At 33.0% G+C, this 23,204-nt stretch overlaps 1 protein-coding gene across 1 annotated transcript in view; it reads right to left on the reverse strand.

The window, feature by feature from the left end:
• Nucleotides 1–23,204, reverse strand: part of HBS1L (HBS1 like translational GTPase) — an 88,517-nt gene that overhangs the window by 46,311 nt on the left and 19,002 nt on the right. The gene's annotated exons all lie outside the window — the stretch shown is intronic.

Raw genomic sequence — 23,204 nt, forward strand, 5'->3', positions numbered from 1 at the left:
TAATCCCTAAGAGTTTTACATTTTCAAAACATGAAATGATCTGTATTGCTTTTCCAAGTTATCTTTGATCTCTTTGGACAATAACCTCAATTTACTCTCTACCTTTACTTGGACTTAATATGAGCCATCTCCTAATGTTTAGAGACCTTAATTCTAGAAGCCCATCTCTGGTCCTACTATGGGCACTCTCATATGCTCTCCTGTTAGGTGCTTACGTGCTCTTTTGCCTTCATAACAACCTTGCAGAGTAGGTATAATTATATCTACTTTAGGAGAATGGAGGGCCAAATAGGTTGATTTGAGAAAGGCTATACAACCTTGGCCTGTGATATTACTGGGTTTAAAAAAATATGAATCGCATGGTGGCTATTCTCAATGGGCTTATACACTACCCTGAGATAATTATAATAGTGGTAGAGACGAGTTATAGAAACAATAAGAAAGAGAATTCAAAGTATGTGTCTAATTAGAAAAGTCTTAACAAATAAGATTTGACATAACCCTGGTAAAGAAAGGGGAGGCAAAAACAACTTGAGAAAAAAAAAAAAGCATACTTAAGGGTCAACCAGGCAAAAATTCTGAAAAAAGACTGGGCCTAGTTATAAACAGACAGTTACACAAAAGTGTACCTTACCTTTAGATTGAGCCCAGTTCTTTATTTTTTATTTTTTTTTTAATTTGCTTAAGTGTCATGCAAGTAAGTTTCAAGAGTACATAACAACAACAAAAAGAATGATCCAGTAGTACAAAATCCAAAGGGACTATTTTGGGGACAAACAAGCCAAGTTGATGCTGAAGTTCATCTGGAAGAGTAAATGTGAGAGAATGACCAATAAAATTTTTAAATTAAGAATAATAATAGGGGACTTGAACTACTAGATATCAAGACCTCCTATAAAGCTTGAATAAATTAAAATGGGGAATAGCTTGATGAATTAGAATACAGCATCTGCAAATGAACCAATTAATAGGAATATGCTTAATAAGAATAACATTTGAGTATACAGAAAAATATGTAAGTTATATATATATATATATGTATGTGTATACACACATACACACATAGTTACAAATAGAAATTCACTATATGCAAAGTGATATTTCAAATCAATGGGAAAAGGATGGGTCATTCAATGTTGTATTAGGAATATTAGCCATTCATTTGAAAGAAAGGTTCTATCATACGTCTATGTATCATATGTAAATTCCTTGTTGATCAAAGATATGAATAAAAAATACAGAAAAATCTATTTATAATCTTCAAGACTGAGAAGTTTTATATAAAATTTTAAAATTTCTCTCTGATTAAAGATACCACAAGAGAACATAAAGTATATAAGGAAAAATACACAAGGTTAATATATATAATAAAGGAGCTCATACAAACCAACAAGAGAAAACAACTCAGAAATAAAAAAGTGAACAATAAAAAAACCAACCAGGTCAATATACGTAAGTCAAAGAAAGGTGTGGCAAAGGAAAGGGGGAACAGGAATGGGAGAGGGACTTAGGATAGAGGACTAAAAAAGGGAAGTGGTGGAAGAGGGAGGACAGAGGGAGAGGAATACGTAGAAATATTTCTGCTTTTTTATTAGCATCTAGAGTTGCCAAGGGAAAAGAGTGCTAACAGACACTGCTGACAACAGCACAGGCTGGTGTACTTGTGGCAGGGAAAAATGTGATAGAATAAAGAAGTCTACTAAGTACATTATACTTCTGGTAATGTGTTCTGCAAAAATATTAACATTACTGTACAACACTGTATGAACAAGACTGTTTACTGTGGTGCTGTCTATAATGGCAGAAAAATGGTGGGTGTACATCAGTAAGATGATGGTCAAACAAATTATGATGCACCCAAACAACGGAATAGTTGGCTTCATACTAAACCTATATGCACGAAAAGGAAACCATGCACATTAAGTGGAAAAAGCACATGCAATATTATATAGCAAAGACGCTATATCACTATACTCATGACATTAAAACGTCCACAAGAATAGAAGTGAACTTTTAAAAGTAATTACATCTAAAGAGTGATATTTAAAAGGAAGTAACTTTCATCTCAAAATTTATATACTTCTGTGATACAACTGTATTATTTTTATAATTAAAAATGTTTAAGTGAAGGGACGCCTGAGTGGCTCAGTGGGTTAAGCATTTGACTTAGGCTCAAGTCATGATCTCAGAGTCCTGGGATCCAGTCTGCTTTGGGCTCCATGCTCTGTGCAGAGTCTGTTTCACCATCTCTCTCTGCCCTACTCCTAGCTTGTGCTCTCTCTCTCTCAAATAAATAGTTAAAAAAAAAATGTTTAAGTGAAATGTGTTCAAATTAAAACACTTCAAAACACTAAAAACTTCTTTCTGTACTATTCTTCAGAGATGCTCTTGATTTTTCTTAGAAGTTAATAAAGTAAAATCCTACTTGACAGTAACACTTAGAATCAGCATATCACACCCCAAAATCCATCAATGATCCTGAATATCATGTATCACTGAAAAGTTCTGTTTGGAAATAAAAAGTTTACCCAATCATTCAATGACAATTATATTTCAGAATGCTCTACCAAGCCGAAAGTAACACTCTACACAGTTTGTCTTTTGTGTTAAGCAATCCCCTTGTTTAGACTCTGAAGCTCCTTGACAGCGACGGCTGAAAATTTTGTTATTTCTCTATTTTCTGCAATGTAAATATTCTATATTTTGTACATCATTTATACATGTTTGCTGATTGCTGAATTGAACAAAAGAAATCATTTCCTGGTAGCTCTTTCAATGCTCTGACATATTTCTAAAGGAATAAGGGTGAAAACTAAAAGGGAATTATCAATGTGACTTCTTTGAACAATGCCATGGTAAAATCTATCCTGCAGGCCTCACATTCTCTACAGCAGGATTTCTCAGCCTTGGTACTACTAATATTTTGGACAGGATTTTCTCTGTTTCAGGAGCTGGCCTCCCCATCACAGGATGTTTAGCAGCATCCCCAAAGTGTCTATAGATACAGACAAGTGTCCCCTTGTGGCCTCAAATCACTTCCAGTTAAGCACTGCTTTATAGTTATTAGATAAAGCACTAAATACATATTCTATATATATATATATAAATATATACCCTATAATCACCACCTCAAATGTATAGATCATCTCCTAACTCATCCTCTTGCCCATAAAATGATCAACTGCCTTTTCTTGTCCAGTCAAGCTTGAAACCCCATAGTTGTTGACTTCTGATTCCCTCTTTTCTCAAAACCTCTATATCCAATTAATACTAATTCTATTTACTTTTTCCTCATAAACATTTCTCAGGACGCCTGGGTGGCTCAGTGGCTGAGTCTGCCTCTGGCTCAGGGCATGATCCTGGAGTCCCAGGATGGAGTCCCACCATCGGCTCTCCATGAGGAGCCTGCTTCTCCCTCTGTGTGTCTCTCATGAATAAATAAATAAAATCTTTAAAAAAAAATTTTTTTTTAATTCTCAAATTTGTCCTTTTCTTTCCTTCCCTATCTACTTAGAACAGGCCCTTGGGATCTCACGGCTGATTTACTGTATAAGACTAACTTAGTAAAAAAAAAAAAAAAAAAAAAAAAGACTAACTTAGTAGTCTTCCCTACTACTCCCATAAGCAGACTGGAATTTTCTGGGCATACACAACTCGTTTTCTCACATCCATGGCCAAAGCATGCTATTTTCATGTTCATATAAATGCCATTAATTTCATGAAAACTATCAATACAAGGAAGCCAAGGCTTCTTGATAATGCATGAATCACAGAGGCCAACTTTAGCACGGTATGATCAAAGACTCTTAGATTCTTACTACAAAGATTTATTGAGAGCCTATGAAGTACAAACACTTCTCCACTGTGTAACTGGCAACAGAATAAAGTACCTAGAGATACATGTGCACTCTCATGTTCCCACAGGAGAACTCCCATAACCACTCCATGTCAAAATCCTCCAATTTACTACTCAGAGTTTGGTAAAGTAGGTAAGACATGGGACTCTGCTGCAAGATAACCCAGGTGGAATCCAGGCTCTGCTACTATGTGACTTCAGGTGAGTTATAGTTATTTAACTTCTTTCTGTGCCTAGGTTCCTCATCTATAAAATAACAGTAAGAGAATCTACCTGATAGGGATGTTATAAGATTTAAACACATCAACACAGCCCTTTACAGGGCTTAGAACAACGCCTGACATATATTAAGTACTCAGTACTTCACAGTAATGTCAGAAAGCAGCAGTCTGTGAGTCTCTGCTATCACCAAAATACCAACTTCCTTTTCCTCATTTGACACCACGGAATCCAGACACAAATTACTCTCCGGCAATCACATATTAATTCATGATGGGGAGGAGAAAAATGCCAACAGTGTAACACTGTGCTAGATACTAGGATAAACAGATGAAATAATACATGATTCCTATCCTCAAGAAACAGAAGTCTACTTGAGATAACACACATATTGCCACGTGAACTGTGATAACGCAGGCACAGTGAGTGCATAGGAAAGGTACCAACCCACACACACTAAAAGAATTAGGCGAGGTTTCCTTTAAAATATTGCTAATGAATCTTGGAGGACAAAATAAAGAAAAAAGGACTGGGACACAAGACACAATGCCTGAAACAATATGACTACCTGTAGATCAGCATGGCTGGAACATAGGGGAAGAGGTTAAGTGGGTAAGACATAAGAACAGAAAAAGAGGTAACACACTTATGGCCATGTATAACATATAGGCCATAATTTTTGAAATATAAGATCCACACAGAATTAAAGCACTGAAGTAAAATATCAGAACTTTTTTTTTTTTAATTTTTTTTTTTTATTTATTTATGATAGTCACAGAGAGAGAGAGAGAGAGGCAGAGACACAGGCGGAGGGAGAAGCAGGCTCCATGCCCCGGGAGCCTGATGTGGGATTCGATCCTGGGTCTCCAGGATCGCGCCCTGGGCCAAAGGCAGGCGCCAAACCGCTGCGCCACCCAGGGATCCCAAATATCAGAACTTTTAAAACTTACTCTCACCACAGCACAGAAAATGTATTAAGACAAGACTGGAGGGAGAACAGTTAGAAGACTGTTGTAAGAAATTCTATGCACTGAGTAAGATGAGGATGATGGTGACAAAGAAAGGGATATCCAAGCTGTTATAGGGTAAAATTAGGACTAGTTGATGCCTGTATGTATGTAGGCAGGTGAGAGAAATAACAGTTTCCAAATTTTCCAGCAAAGAAGAAAAAGCAGATGGTTGTGTCATTACCAAATAGAAAACACATTCTTGAGAACTAGGAGAAATCTGCTAGTCAGGGTTTTGCTTCTCTTGATTGGTTCTTTCATCAAGTGCAAAATTACAGCAGTCCACACAGAGACTGCTTCTCCTCCTAAATAGACGGGGATTGCCACCAAGTTATTTTTTTAAAACACTGCTTAGATACTATCTCAGGTCTTTAGAGTTTTGCAAGTTAAATTGTAACATGTTCTTGGCACTGAGGACACAAAGATGAGTAACAATCTCTGTGTTTCAACTAGCTTTCATTCTAAATGTGATGGACATGCAGACAGACAGGACTGAAATACAGACAAGGAAATGATGAGAATTTTGCAGAGACAAATGCTATGATTACAGCTGAGCACGTACCATAGCATACAGAACAAGTGAGAGTAAACAGGCAGGAGAGGAAAATACATTCGTACATTGTGATGATGAATTGTTAAGGAGACAAAAAATTGAGGTCTTAATCCCTAGGACTCTAAATTAGTTAAGAATACAGAACACACTAGGCCTGAGATTCTTTTAAGGCATAGAGAAATTGGATAGAAACCTGGATAATCATGTTTGCAGAGCAGAAGAAAGGAGAGCCCCGTTACAACACATGAAGCAACTTATGACCTGGGAAAAGAAAGGGAAGGTTGAGAAGGCAGGCAATAGAGGAACTCAGACTAATAAAGGGGCAGGCAGAAAGTATTTGTATTCCTTGTAGAATCCCTACATGGAATTTAGATTCATGGAGTCATGCAATTTTGTGGGCTATATTCTTAGAAGTCATGTGGTCCAGTCCCTCTTTTTTACACATGAAAATTTAAGTAGATTATTCTAAAGGTCACATGCCTAATTAGTGGAAATTGTGCTTCTTTTCTCCAGGCTGCTTCCAAGGCAGGTTCTCTTTTCCCCCTCTGGTTGTGGTTACACCTCCTCCAGACTTCATGTGATTCTCCCAAGGTTATTGAACTAGGTTTATTTTGAAGGTAAATGTATACAAAAACTACTTAGTCAACTGTCTCTATCTGAACTGTTAATGCTTTGTCAAGATGATTTTGTGATTCTAGTGAGGCTAATCATTAGTATCTACTCAGATGCTTCTGGTCAGTTGTTAAAATCAGTAATTCTGATTTCCTTTAATGTTTGCGTTTCAAAATCTCCCAAGAATCTGTTTGGTTAATCTTAGTAGCCAAATCATTCTCTGCTTACCAAAGAAGTTTCTGTTTGATATGATTTTAATTTTCAATGGGAAACTGGAAGGATAGGCTAGTCTTCCCCTAATAACAAATACACACATACTAACCCCTTAACCTCTTGCTGATGCTGATTTTAGGAGGGGAAAGTGACATTTAGCCTCTAAAGCATATATCCAAGCTAAAGGCTATCAATTTTAGGTCACACATGATATTCCCAAATTCTTACCAATGATAACTCCAGACCAAAATGATATGACTTGAAGTCAAAAATCCTTTTTGTAGGGCAGCCTGGGTGGCTCAACGGTTTAGTGCTGCCTTCGGCCCAGGACGCGACCCTGGAGACCCGGGATCGAGTCCCACATCGGGTTCCCTGCATGGAGCCTGCTTCTCCCTCTGCCTGTATCTCTGCCTCTCTTTCTCTCTGTATATCCCATGAATAAATAAATAAAATCTTTTAAAAAAATCCTTATTGAATATTCTCATATAGAATATATTATTTTCCGATTATACTGTAAAATATCAATATAAAGTATGTGTCTTACCTCTCCAACTAACCTATGAGCTCCAGAAGGATACTTTTTGATGTTTTCCACAATATCCAGTCCAATGTCTGGTACATACATACTAGGCACTTAAATGCTTAAGATTATATAATTTTGCATATGGAAAAACTAATATATTCTCTAAGCCAGTGATTCTCAGCCTGGGAAGAGGAGGTGGATGGAAAGAACAAGGCCATCCTCGCCCCTCTTCCATGGAAAATCTTTGTCACTGGAAGATACTGATGCTGACAAAGTGTTGTTTCTCTCAGATGCCCTGAGATAGAAAAATAACTCAGAATAACTTATCTGATATAAAAATAATTTTAGAGATGAAGGAGTGAAGTTTATGTAAGTTATACAATTTGACCAATCCAGATTGACATTCTTTGCAAGTTATAACCACCTACCTCTTGTTGACTGGTTTCAGGTTCATAACTAAAAAGATGTTTGAAGATCTGCCTCAAGTCAGGAAATTAGTTCAGATGACCTTTTAAGGTTCCTGCCCTCATAATCCTATTTTTATTTTTTTTAATTTTTTTATCATAATCCTATTTTTAAAAATAACTAGCTAGCCTATTCAGTGAGAATCTCTCCCCCAAATATGTATCATTAATCTTTAAATAACCCCAACTGTGAAAGTTTTTAACATTTTAATACTATCAGGTACATCAAATAGGGTACTAGTTAATGAAAACTGCTATCTAGGAAATAATATTCTTAAATCCAATAAAAACATGCAAGATATGTTTGATTTTTTCCATGTAAAATCCATAACTAAACATGAGAAATATTACAAGGGACATGTTCAAAGCATAGGCTTGGTTGCCTGATGGTATTAAGTAATTTCAAATCTGAATATTACCTAAAAGATGTAAAAATACTAACATAGAACACTAGTTTTTGTTTTAAATTAAAAATGCTTTTCATAATTTTTTAATCAATGTTTTTCAAGTATTCTCTGAATCAAACTGGGATGTAAAAAAATTGATTCTACATTTAAAAATGTGTGTGCACAGATATAAAATGTAAAGAAAGAACATAGAGAATACAAAATTGTATGTATAATAATTGTGTTAAAAACTTTAATAAAATAAAGGGTAAATATGCATAGGAAAAACTTTTTTAAATGTGGCCAAACATACAACTATTGTCTTGGGTAAGAAAATCATAAGTGACTTCTTTCCTTTTCCTAAATTAAGGATATATTATTTTGATACTGAGGAAAATAGGAGATGAATAGGTGATTTGAAAGACTTCAAAAGGAGAAAATAATTCTTTGTATTTATAAGGTTAAGATAGAAACATTAAAAATAAATTTATAACAGACCCTTAAGGTAAGACAAATTTACAATTTAAAGTCATTTGGATTAAAACATCTTGAGTTTAAAAAGCATTTAAGATTGCTTAGAAAGAAAAGGAGGGGGGAGTTCCAGGTAAGTATACTTTTTGCCATCAATCATTATTGTCCCTAAAAATGTTTCAAATACACCAGAGTACATACAGGTACTCACACACAAAAATAAGATTTTCAAGATTTCAAAGAAACCATTGTTAAACTTTCAGTGAAAAACAACTACTTCAAATATAAATGATTTCATTTCAGTGAATCTGACTACATATTTAAATTCTAGTTACTAGATGTACATTCAAAAAGTACACCAGCTAGGTTACAGAGAATAAACCACTTCCTTCAATATTTTAGCTGCACTAACTGTGATTTATTCAGTATGAATTATTTTTTCACTTTAAAACATCCTTCATATAGCAAAATTTGCCTCATCAAATCCACCATGCACCACTACCTGCTTCACACAGAAGAAAGCATTTTACCCCAAATCACTGGGATCAGATTTTAATATAAATATTGCTGAGCCAGCAATCTTTAAAAATTAAAATCTTTAGATGAACAGGTTTCAACCTGTATATTACATTAAATTATACCTTCAAGCAGTATCCACAAATTTAAAATCTAATATATGTAGCAAATTTAAATTACAGTACTTTAACCATTCCGCAGCAACAAAAATTCTTGCTACTTTAAGAGATAAGGAATAAAGACAATACTACATTACTAATAATTTTCCTTTCAAAAAAGCCATTTACATCTTGTTAATATTGTTGTGATAAAAAAAATTGTTAGACCAGACTTAGGAACAAAGCCTCTTTCTTTTATAAAATGAAATTATATATTTCAAAAAACATATATATCAGTGTCTCTTACCCTTCTTTCTTAGACCTTCTGTTTCATTTATTCTAAACTCTCCCTGATAAATCTCATCTATATTCCTATTCCTGGGATTAAATACCCTTAAGACCCTCCCTAACAAATCTTGTTAATACATCATGTCTTAAATTTAGGCATGAATGTATATTTGAGAAACACCTCTTCAACAATGTAGAATAACTAAATTTAATGAGTTTCCTAATATGTGCCAAGAAATGCTATAATGGTTTAATACAGGACTTCATTTAACATTGTAACTATCCTAAAAAATAAGAACTATTATCCTACTTTTACAAATGAGGAACTTGTGACACACAACATTAAGTAATTTGCTGAAGGCACACAGCTAATAAGTGATTCAAATGGAACATACATTACCCATATACAGAAATAACTCCCTGATAGCAAATATAATAAATTTTAAAGCAATTAATAAAGGGAAGAAGATAAGGGAAACCAGCACTGTTTTAAGAGATTATATGGTAGAAGCTAGGTTAAATAAATCAAACTACATTTGAAGTAGATAACATTAGTATTGCCATTTTAAAGAAAGTCTTAGCTGATGTATTGGAAATCTAGAAGAAAATAAAGTTTACCCTTCTTTACATATGCACAAAAATAAACTTTAGAAGAATCAGAAGTCAGACATAAAAAAAAGTCAAAAACATTCACATAATTCTCTCAAAAGAAAATTTAGAATATAACCTACAGATTGAGGTTTTTGGAGGTATTTTTTAAAATCCAAGACTAGAACCCAGTAAGTTAAAAAGACAGATATAGTGACATAAAGTTTTCAAATTTAAAAAAAAAAATTTTATAGAAAAAGAGATCACAAATAAAAATAAATAAAAATAAAGACTGAGAAAATTACTTACAATGCATAGCACTAAAAAAAAAAAATTCTCTCCGACACTGGCCTTAGCCACATATTTCTGGAAATGGCTACTTAGGCAAGGGAAACAAAAACAGTGGGGACTACACCAAAGTAACAGTGAAGGAAACCATTAACAAAATGAAAAGGCAACTTACTGAATGGGAGAAGGTATTTACAAATGATGATAACCCATAAGGAGCTACTATCCAAAATATAAAAAGAACTCACATAGCACCAAAAAAATCTGATTTTAAAAAAGGCAGAAGATGTGTATAGACATTTTTCCAAAGAAGACATACAAAAAGCCAACAGACACATGAAAAGATGCTCAATGTCACTCATGATCAGGGAAATGCAAATCAAAAACACAATGAGGCATCACCTCACACCTGTCAGAATGGCTAGTATTTAAAAGACAAGACATAACAACCGCTGGCAAGGATGTGAAGGTCCTTTATAAAGGAATGTAAAAACTGGCACAATCACTGCAGAAAACAGTACGGAGGCTCCTCAAAAAGTTAAAAGTAGAAATACCATATGATACAGCAATTCTACTACTGGGTATTTCCTCAAAGGAAATAAATACATTAATTTGAAAAGATTTGTGCACCACAATGTTTATTGCAGCATTATTTATGATAGCCAAGACAAGGAAACAACCCAAGTATCCATCAATAGATGAATGGCTAAAGATGTGAAACACACCCACCACATATACACACGCAATGGAATATTAACCATAATAAATGAAACTTTGCTATCTGCAACAACATGGATAGACCTAGAGAATGTTATACTAAGTGAACTAAGTCAGAGAAAAGACAAATACCACATGATTTCACTTATATGTGGAATCTAAAAAACAAATGAACAAAAAAACCTCTTAAATACAGACTGCCAGAGGGGAGGTGGGTGGGGAAGATAGAAGGAGATTAAGAGATACAAACTTCCAGTTATAAAATACATAGCCATCGAGGTGAAAAGTACAGCACAGGGAATAAAGTCAGTAATAATGTCATATGGTGACAGATGTTGATTACACTTACTGTGGCGAGCCCGGAGTAATGTATAGTTCAATCATTATGTTATACACTTGAAACTAATACAACATTGTATGTCAACTATTCTTCAATAATAATTTTTTAAAAATTAGTATCCATAACATAAAGACTTCAAATAAGAAAAGGACAACCTAATTAAAAATGGGCAAAAGATACAATTAGTAATCCACAGAACAAGTTCACATGGCAAATGAATATATGAACATACTTGACTTCATTAATGATCACAGAAATGCAAATTAAAGTAACAGTGATACATTAACTTCTCACTTGTCAGGCTGTCCAAAAATCAAGAAAAGAACTAATACCTATTGCTGGAAAAGGCATGAACCATAATAACTTTCGTAAAGCAATGGCCATACCTATTTAAAGCAAACAATATACCTTTCAACACAGCAATCCCACTAATAGGAGATCTCATAAAATCAAAAGCCTTGTTTTGTAAAGATAAGTTCGCAGATGTTCTACAAACAGCGTCGATCATAGAAACAAATAGTAGAAATAAAATGAATGTCCTTTTATATGGTAAATCTTTAATAAATTGTAGTACAGACACATCATGGAATATTATAAAATCACCAAAAAGAGTTGGAAATACTCTAATTGACAATGTATTACAAGGAAAATGAAATTATAGTATTTTAATAAAACATTAATGAAAAATTCCTGCCTAAAAAAGTCAGTTGCTGGAGGGCACTTGATGTAATGAACACTGGGTATTACATGCAACTGATGAATCCCTACCTAAACTCTACTTCTGAAACTAATATGCTATACATTAATTAACTGATTTTTCCAAAAATGTCAGCAAAAGTCATTTATTTAAGCACCCCAATGCATTAGACTTGAATATAATCACCTTTTAACTGCACTTGTTCCTTAGTTGCTAGTAAAAGAGCACTTTATTTCTTTGAATTAAGTCAATTATCACTTCCTGAGCATTTCCCACGTGCCACACACTGTGCCAACAGCACCACATGGGTTACTTTACTCCTCATAGAAACTTCTAAGTTAGGTACTGTTTCTCAAGAATAAGTGGTATTTTATACAATGCCAACCTATGTAACGGCATGCATAATGCAGCACAGACAAAATTTTCAGGCACACATACACAGGTGGCCATCATCAGAGCAAGCCTCCCAGAAATGGCATTAAAAAGTCACCACCTTTGACTTTTATCCACTCTATTAATGAAAGAAAACTTTGATGCAAATATATAATCCATCAGTGAAAAATAATTATCCTTTATAAAATAACATTATGCTATTATGATTAAAAACTAAATACAAGTAGTAAATCAGTACAATCATTATGAAAGGTAAACTTCACAATATATAGCAAAGGCATTAAAAATGCCTGTATCTTTTTAACCAGCTATTCTATCCAATGCTACTCTATAAATATCTTTTACAACATTATCAAAAAAACAAATGTCCAAAATATCTCTGAAGAAGTTTTTGTAATAATAAATAGAAAAATTGAAGTTTCTAGAGCAAGTAATTAAGTAACAGAATACTATGAAAACCTAAATTATGCTGGCATACAAATAAGTCTATGTTGCTAGACTTATTTGTTGACTATGTTGCCAGAGGCAGGCAGAGGGGAAAATGAAGAGCTAATGAAAAAGTTCTGGAGATTGGTTGTAAAACACTGTGAATATACTTAGCACTACTGAACTGTACACTTGAAAATGGTTAACTTAGGTAGCTCCGGTGGCCCAGCGCTTTGGCGCCACCTTTGGCCTGGGGTGTGATCCTGGAGACCCAGGATCGAGTCCTGCGTCTGGCTCCCTGCATGGAGCCTGCTTCTCTCCCTCTCCCTCTGCCTGCGTTTCTGCCTCTCTCTCTCTCTGTCTGTCAGGAATAAATAAATAAAATCTTTAAAAAAAAATGGTTAACTTAGTTGCCGCCACATCTTGGCTATTGTGGATAATGCTGCAATAAATATGGAATTGCATATAAAAAAGTTAATATGTTATATATATTTTACCACAAAAACAAAATTGAACAGATTTTTTAAAACTTAAGTATATAGTGCATGATTAAGTTAAAATGTATTTAAAAAGTGATGTGTGATCCCATTTAAAAATAAACTAATATTCTTTATATCCAGAAAGAAGTAACCAATATATAAAACAGGACATCTGTATCAGCAGCACCTTACTCTGAGTGTTGGTTTCATCATGTACTATTAGTTTGGTGGCCTAGGGCAAGACGTTTAGTCATTTTTTAGCTTTAGAACCTTCAGCTATAAAACTAGGATAAAAATAATCCCTGCTCTATATAATTATTGTGAATATTAAAAGAGATAAAAAGTTTAGTACAATATTTGCCTGTAAGTGTTCATTAATATTGCCTACTGTTATCACTTAAATGCATAAAAATGCTAATAACTCTAGGGACACCTGGGTAGCTCAGCAGTTGAGCACCTGCCTTTGGCTCAAGGACCCTGGGATTGAATCTCTTATTGGGCTCCCCACAGGGGGCCTGCTTCTCCTTCTGCCTATGTCTTTGCCACTCTCTCTCTGGCTCTATGAATAAATAAATAATTTTTTTTAAATGCTAATAACTCTAAATTCTGGAAAATGGGATTAGGGACATGTTTTTTCTTTCATTGGGTCATTTGAATGTTTTAGTTTTACTCAATAAACACTGTTATTTATTTAAGCTTTTACCTTAAAATGGCACCAAGCTAGCAACTGTAAAAAATTTTTTCAAGATTTTAAATCAAACAGAATCATTGCTCAAAAAAATGGAAGACCACAAAGTGATTTAAAATTAAATACGTGAGAAAAGGGCTTCACTTCTTAGGACTGCTCATTTGCAAGGATTTAGAAATTGATACCAATTCTCTATACATGAATGTCACGTCTCTTAATTAAGTCATACTAGCAGAAAATAATTCTTAAAAGTAATTTTGGAATATCTCACTAATGGTAAAACTCGTTTCCCTAACAAGAGATTTAATTATATCCTTAAGATAATTATCAACAAACACCAAACAAGGTTAAATTATTACAATATAAAAGTTTATTGCAAGTACCATGTAACCACGAAAAAGGGACTGGAGTTCAAAAGAACTCAGAGTTAAAATTTGCCTCTCAATATCCATGTGAAATTATGTCAAATTATTTATTTTATTTGAGCCTCAGTTTTTTTCTACCTAACTCACAGATTCTCCTGATGAGCAGAATACCCATGCTACTATAAAGCTCCATGGGAGAATCTGTGACCAAGATTTGTCTTCAGTGGCTATCACATGCTTTTCTGATAAAAAGTGACATGAAAATTAAATACTAGCTAAAAAGAATTTTGTCATTTGCTTCCATTCAACTCCTTGCTGAAGTACTTAGCAATGTTTAGTAAATACATACATTAAGCACTCAAAAATATACTAAAAAAATTATAATTGCTTAGGAATGAAACATGAAAATATATACCTGGAATTGGATTATGATTTCTATGGTTTAAAAAAAAAAAAAAAAAAAAAGGTAATTAGGCCTAAGAGAAAACTCTGTATTTAGCATCCATGCAATTCTTATATGGTACTGGCTCTATCAAGAAGATAAGCTGTTTTGAGAGTCTAAAGCAAATTATTTTTAAATTAAGCAATTAGTGTTTAAGTTTTTCCAGTGTAGGTGTACATACAAAGAGAATTTTTTTTCAAAGAGAATCTTAAGACCTATCTGAAAACATTCTGAACCAGATGAGTTTCTTCAGTGAAATAAACCACTTCCTTTCAAAAGCCCACATACTTTTAAAGCAGAAAGTCAGTTAATTCTGAAGTTTTCTGTACAAGTATAAAATTCTTCTGTACATGCTTAAATGAAATTACTTAGTGATAAACTAATGAAAACAATCTTTCAAGAAAAAGATATTTTAAAGGCAGCATCAGAAATACTGTAAATTAAATATGCCAATTTTAAACTCCTTACAAAAAAGTAAAATGAAAAATGCATTTTAAGCACATTACTAAAAGTTCATATAAAAGTGTTCATAACATCTCACATCAATAAGTTTTCTTTGTAATACAGATTTTTCAAATTAAAACTGGGATCTGTTTTCAGGACGAGGATAAAAATCTCACAATATACTCTACCTGAGAAGAAAGAGGAAACTACATCTCCTAAAAATCTATGTCCCTTTCTCTTCCATTTAGTCAGGTCATGTTGAAGAGACAAATACAGCACAATAAAGAAGTAGAAAAAAATGATCCTGTGGCAAGCACATTTACAAGCCTAATTTTATCTTTTAATTCCTTGCACACTCTCTAGTGAAAAACCTACCATTAACACTCAAGAATATGAAAATCACTGGGTATAAATAATATTTTATAGGCATTCAAACAACAGAATACAGCTACACTCTATAAAGACTGTTTTAATAGAGTATTAACACTGCAAAACTAGCAAAGCAAAGCGAAGCTAGATAATACAACCTCACTATGTAAAACTAGGGTTTATTTTCCAAATGAAGGGAAAACAAGATGAAGTTCAAAGGGAAAGGAAAATGAATAATCTAAACAGTATGGACAAGCCAATATTACTAAAGACCAACCTTATCAAAAACAGTAGCTCAACTGTAAAGTACACTATTGAAATATATTTTTCCAAAGCCTCCAACACTTTTTAAACAATTATTTTCATGATCTAATTAATTTGCATAATTATTGGCTACTTTATTTGCAAGGCAATGGAAATATTCATCTTAGGAACTATAAATAAATGTTAAATTTAAATTACATACAATTCCTTTACCAGATTTGCAGACCAATTATTTTTCTTAATGTTTACATTTTTTAGGTCAACTATTTTTCTAAAAGAACCAAAATAAACCCAATGTTAGAAAAAGCCTCATTAGCCATCAAACAGTTAAACCTCACCTCTCACAAAAATATCCATTGTATAGAAAGCTATTTTTCTTCCAAGTTAGGTTGATTAATTATACAACTCTAAAGATAAATAAGATTTTTCTGCCATGAATTTTCCTTTCAAACAATACTATGTGTATTTCAATTTGGACGTTCTGTTAAAAAAAAAAAAAGGAGTCTGTTACTCGGTTTTGGAGAGTGTTTTCTCCCTTGGTAGATCTAAGGTAACAAGGAAAACCCTATCAAAAACCAGAAAATTGTCCCAAGATTTTACTCCCTAAATATATGCTCTTTTCGCAGTCTACCCACATGAATGTATGACAAAATTAGACAATAACTCATTTGAAGCTTATTTATATTTGCTATTGATTTTCTATATGATGTATGTTAATAAAATGAACTAAAATGTTATCTGAATTAAGGAGACACATCGACATTTAATGCATTATTTTAGACATCAAAGTTCTAATTTATTACACCATAATAAAAGGCTAATTTTCACACAGGTTTAAGTTCTGTTCCAAAATTCTAAAAGTACAGAAACATTGAAAATTTCTCTAAATAAGAAACAGATTTCCCTCTACGCTGATCAGTGCTTTGTCATGATCAAGTCAGGGTGATACAGATAATGCAATCATTACACCTAAGCATTTAAATCTTTGGTACAAGGTCTGTCTTATTCATGAGTCTATCAAATCAGTCTAGCTTTACATTTGAAAAAGGGGTAGTTTAATCTGATAAAGTGCTCTAAGGAAAAATATCTAGTTTTGAAATATCCCATACCCCCACCTCCCCACCCAGACACATGTTTCGGGATGGGGAGAAGATGATAAAAACAACAGGAGAAAAAGTTGGAAAGCAAGCATGCAGAACTCAAAAATACAGAGGGAGGGAAAATACTAGAGAAATAAAAGCCAAACTAAAAGCAGCAGAATCAGACTAGCTAGCAACATACAGTACTAGAAAATGGTGCAGCAATGTCTAAAAAGCCCTCCACAAAAGAAAGAGGGACCCAAAACCATCATTTGTCAATTTGTCATGCAAATATAGGCCACAGAATCACTTTCAAATATTCAAAAATTTGGGAAATATTTCACATACATATATTTTTGCAAGGAAGGGAAGGTGAGCTGTTAAACCCAATGTCAAAGTCATAGGAGACAAAAATAGGAACTTAATCATGAGAAATCTATTTTAAAATAATTATGGTTGGTTTGAAACTAAGGAAGCTTTGAATATAGAATAAAACAAAAATACTATAAATCTTGGCAATATATAATATGACTAAAAATACAGAACTGAAAGAGAAAAAGGGGCAAATATGAGAAAGTGTAACTTTGCTGAGATGAACTTTTAAATCCAGGACTCCTTAAATAATTGTTTAAAGTTAACAATACAGTTAACAGACATTTAAAGATAGTATAAAAGGTATAAATAAGAATTTTAAATATCAACAAAATTTATGAGAATAGAAGGTGAAATATAAATTAATTTCTTAACTTTCATAATGAGATCAACACATACCTTTTAGGGCTGGCAAATTAAATTTTACTTTAAAAAGTTAAAGTGTGTTATGTTACAATGATAGGACAAATCTTCAAGTTATCAAAGAGTACATCCCAAGTCAAAATATACACTGCCTATCACAGAAGGCATTCTATCTATCCTATCATTCCCAAAAAATGAAAAAAACTAATCTATTAAAACAGCTGCTGACAAACACAATTATACACATCTACAGGAGGCACAAGTAAACCAAAGTGATTTAAAACAATGAAAGCAAAAGGATGGACAAATAAAACTTAGAGCAGCAAGCATGGCATTGAGCAAATTGAATTTAATTGAATTTAAGTCAAAAAGCATAAAACAAATCATAGAGGAACTTTAAAGAAAACTATAAATCCACAGAAAGATCATATATCTTTACCAAACAAAAGGTAAAACCTGTAAGTAGTAAGATGAAATAAAATGCAAGACTATTATTATATTTTAACTTACCTCTCTCAGCCTATAACCAACAATTAAGGAAACAGAATTTAAGTAAGAATACCAAACCCGTAACAATTTAAAAAGTAACCAACAAGGGGCGCCTGGGTGGTTCAGTTAGTTAAGTGTCTGCCTTTGGCTCAGGTCCTGACCTCAGGATACTGACTGAGATGGAGCCTCTTCTAGGGCTCCCTGCTTGGTGAGGTATCTGGTTCTCCCTTTACATCTCCCTCTGCCCCTTCCCACCATTCCTGCTCTCTCTCCCAAATAAATAAATAAAATATTTTTTAAAAATAAAATAAAATAAAATGTAACCCAAAAAAGTAACCAATAGAAACATATCACATTTTGTATTCTTCAGACAGAATTCATACTCTTGACAAGTGCCTATGAAACCATTCTAAAACTACACTGAGACTCAAAGAAAAACCTCAATAAATTTCAGTAAGTAAGGGCACAGACCACATTCTTTGGTAACAATGAAACCAGTAATCATAATAAAAATAACAAACTCCCACAATAACCTGGAGATTTTAAAATTCTTTCAGGTTCTTGGTTTAAAAAGGAAATCAAAATCAAAACTATGAATTATCCAGAAAATAACAGTAACTCTAAAAGAACCCAGAAAGTAACAATAATTCTAAAAGAACCTATGAGCCATAGTAAATGCAGTATCCACAGGAAAAAAATAACTACAGAAAAAGAGACAGAATGTTAACAATGCATACCTACTACAAGGTAGTAGGGAGGTCTGAGGAAAGGGTGGAGCTAGGGCTCCTATCTAATAATGTATTTCTTAAAACAGAGAGAGAGAGATCTGTGAATCCATGAGTGACTGTTATATTATTTTCTGAATTTTTCTGTGTTCACGATCTCATAAATTAAAATTAACTTCTAAGGTAAAGAAATAAAAATGCATTTAAGTTTCATTCACAAAGGTAGGAAAAAGAATGGAAAACAGATTAGGTAATAAAGAGATAGACTCGCAAACCAATGAAAACATACTAATAGAGTGAATTTTTAATCTAGGAGCCAATCTTTGGGGACTAAAACAAAGATAATTAAAAGAAACCACATGAAAAAAAAAAAACTGGCAGAGGGGGAGAAGAAAATAGAAGGGAGAAAACAAGATTTATAATAAGAATAAGAATAGAGATTGGGATACCTGGCTGGCTCAGTCGGAAAAGCATGCAACTGAATCTTGAGGACGTAAATTTGGGCCCTATGTGGGGTGTAGAGACTACTTAAATAAATAAAACTACCAAAAATAAATAAATAAGAATGGAGATGTAACTGCATATAAAAGAATTTTTTTTAAAAAAAGACAATGTTTGCTATAATGCTAAACAAATACATTTGTCAGTCTGAATGAAGACGGTTTTCTAAGAAAAACAAAACATTCAAACTGACCCTAGAATATTGAGAAAGATAAATCCTCTGATGAAAGGAATAATTTCAATGCTCTTTAAATTACTCAAGGATAAAGAAAAACTCTAAATTCTCTAGAAAACCATCATAAAAAGAAATCCAAAACCCAAATGAACACACATACACACAACTGTAAGTTAAACTTATGACTAGCAAGCATAATCCTGAATAAAATATTAGTGAATAAAATCCATCATATTAAAAGAACAAGCTACCATGACTAACTAGGATGGTTTCAATATTACAAGTGTACTAGAAAATCTATTAAAATTTAATGTTTAATAATGTAATGTTTAAAGTCTTTTGCCATCTATAAAGACAGAATATTTTCTCCAAAAAGATTCTAACATTAAATATCTCAATTAAAATTATAACTGAAAAAAAAAAATTATAACTGGATTTTCAGAAAATTTGACAAGCTGTTTCCAAGTGAGATAACTCACAAAAAATTATGAAAAAGGAAAGAAAAAATAAGATATCCTACCAAACATAATTAAAATTATGTAATAATTGCTACAGTAATTAAAAATTTGGTACTGGCACAAAACAAGACAAAGAAAGGGAACAATACAGAGTCCCAAAATTAAGACATAGAGAAGACCTTAGTGCATGTCAAAGACAGCAGTTCAAATTAGGTTAAAAAAGAAAAGGGATATGTAATTCAACAAAAGGTACCATTACAAATCCAGCTGTTGGAAAGACAAAAGATGGGGAAGAAACTGGATTTCCATCTTGGAAATGGCAGCTGGATCAAAGATTCAAAGGTGTTTAAAAAAAAAAAAAAAAGAAAGAAAGAAAAAAGAAAAATCTGTCAAATATTAGAAAAAAATGAATAATTTTTTGTAACTTGTAACCAAACAGAACTTTCCAACAAAAACCTTTAAAAGATTGATACATTTGAATGTATTAAAATTAAATTTTGTCTTATAAAAACAAGTTGGGAATCACAAGTATTTGAAAGATAACCAGCAGAAAAATGGGCAAAGATTGAGAATGGATAGCTCCAAAAAAAAAAAAAAAGAAATACAAATAGATTTAAATATATGAGAAAGCAGTTAGCTTCACTCTATTAAAGACACAAATAAACGAAAAAAAAAATTTTCTAATTATCAGGTTGGTGTAATACCAAAAATGAGTAATAACTATATCTATAAGAATCTGGAAAGAAACACAAACTTTTAAGAAAAAAATAAGTACAACCTCTGTTAAAGACAATAGGTAGTATCTATCAAAAATTTAAAGTACTTATTTTTTGGCTTAGAAATTCATCGTGTAAAAATGTAGAATGTTCACTTTGGGGTCAATTAGTAACAGCAGCTGAAAACACTTAAAATGATTATCGACAAGGGCTATTTAATGTACAATCCTATTATGGAATTCTACACAGCTTTGAAAAGAATGAGATTGATCTCTATGTATATGGTAAGGAAAGATCTGCAAAATGCCTTGGTAAATGACACAAATATAGAAGTGTTATATATCTTCCCATTTGTCTAAAGATATACATGTAGGTTCACATATGTAATATGCCAGTAAAGTTTCTAGAAGAATAATACAAAAGCGATTTGTTTACATATTTATTTACAGCTTCCTGTAGAGAATAAGAATGTGGGACTGTAGTAAGAGTGAGACTCATCTTCTACTTTAAACCCTTTCCTACATTTATGAGCGAGACATATTCTGAGGAGACAGCAGTAAACACATAAAATCCCTGCACTCATGGAGAATGCACGGGGGCGGGGGGGGGGGGGGGCTTGGGGATCAGTAGAGAGACAGGTAACAACAAAATAACTGTTACACACAATGTCAGATGATGTTAAATGCTATGAAGAACAATAAAACAGCGTTGCAAGGGGAAATGGTTGTATGTGTCGAGGAGGGAGGTTGTAATTTTACATGGAATGGTAATAAAAGGAATACAGTGAACTAGGATGCATATGAAGGTTCCCCTACCCCAGGACTGGGAGTGATATATAAACTACAATCTGAAACAAGATCAGCAGGGGGAGAAACGGGAGTGGTGTTAGGGGCAAAGCGCCAAAAGGAAGCAGAAACAACTCAGGTAGGTTTGTTCTTGGGTGGATTGGGAAGAGGGTTGCACATGAACAGAAACCAGTTCCTAAAAGGAATAAATATATTATTTATATTCATATATATTATCTATGAATATTTATAATTAAATTATAAAATAATTTAAAATGTTTCTACAGACGACAGAAAATTAGAGCTAAATTTGAAAAAGTTACTCTGGCTGTAATGTGTAAAGTGTTTTGGGAGAAATAAACCAAGAAGTAAAGTTCCAGTAATTCGGCCCCAAACTAATGGCCTTTAGGAGGTAAAGTATCAAGAAGGATGGAGAACAGTGGGTCAAAAAATGTATAATCCATCCTTATTACTCATGGTTTCCATATATGCAAATTCACTTATTCATTAAAATTTATTAGTAACCCCAAAATCCTTACATGTAGCACTTTTGCAATCATTCCCAGACAAGTGCAGAGAAGCAAAAAATTTGAGTCCCCCAACATGCATTCCGCCCTGAGGTCAAAAGGTGATATTCTGCCTTTGTGTTTCAGCTCTCACACCATAAACAATTACCCTTTTCATGATCTAGTTAGTGTCACATTTTTCACGCTGATTTTAGTTGTTAATTTTGCTGTTTAAAATGGTCCCCCCATGAGCAGGGTATGTTAAGTCCTCCATGGTAAACATATATAAAATTTTGTCTTTTGGAAAGCCAGAATTCTGAGTGACAAATATCTTAGAAGAAATTCTTTACAGCTAGATAGTTCTTTTTTTTTTTTTCTAATTTGTTTACAGAAACATAAAAAACAGGTACCTTCAGTATAAATTATTAAAATTCGGTTCTGAAGGATCAAGTTTATCTAAAAAAAAATCCCTATGGATAAACTGTGACGTTTTCTTATTTGGTTTAAGAGAATCTCAGAATTATAATTTATTTCAATGTAGCTTTTACAAAAATGTATATACACACTCAAAATGACAAGTATTTTACATCCTAAAAATTAAAAATACAATGTACAGCTGCATATACTAAGCCTACAAGAAAACTTGTAAGGAATACTATCAACTATTCCCTATCTGGTCAACATTCTCTTTGTTTATATAAGTAACAAAAAACAATTTTAGGTTACTACAAGAATGAGTCTATAACCAAATATATACTTATAGGAACACAAAACACTTACTGATACATAGTTCTTCCTCAGTGTATAACTGTGTACTTGTTTATTTGTACTGGTCCATATATAAATTTTGGGTCAACTTAAAAGGTAAATAATTGTGTAAGAACCCATTACTTTTCTCTTAACTGTGTTTATCTTAACGTGCTTCCTTTTACATACAAAGAAAAGCACTGTACTAGTTTTACCTCTGGTGTGACAATCAGTTGCATGACCTGCCATTGAATACTAACCATGACATGTAACACACTGGGAATATTTATTACTACTTATATGAGAAGGAAAAAGGGTCAAAGAAAAGTTCAAGAAAGAAGGATTCAAAGCCAAAAGGAGGAAAAGAGGTTAGAATGCTAGTTATTAAACTGGAAGTAGGAAAAAGGTAAAACAAAAAAAGAAAGAAAAGTTAAGCAAAGGGTCATGTACCCTAGTTCTGAGCAATTAATGGAAAGAAGAACTATAACCTAAGGAGACAACCAAAGACTTTAGAATACAAAAGGACAAAACATCCGTGGACATTAGATCACTTAAAGACCAAAAAAAAAGTGAGCAAAAATA

Source organism: Vulpes lagopus, chromosome 2 (genome assembly GCF_018345385.1).
Source record: "Vulpes lagopus strain Blue_001 chromosome 2, ASM1834538v1, whole genome shotgun sequence".
In the NCBI taxonomy this organism is placed as follows: Eukaryota; Metazoa; Chordata; class Mammalia; order Carnivora; family Canidae; genus Vulpes; species Vulpes lagopus.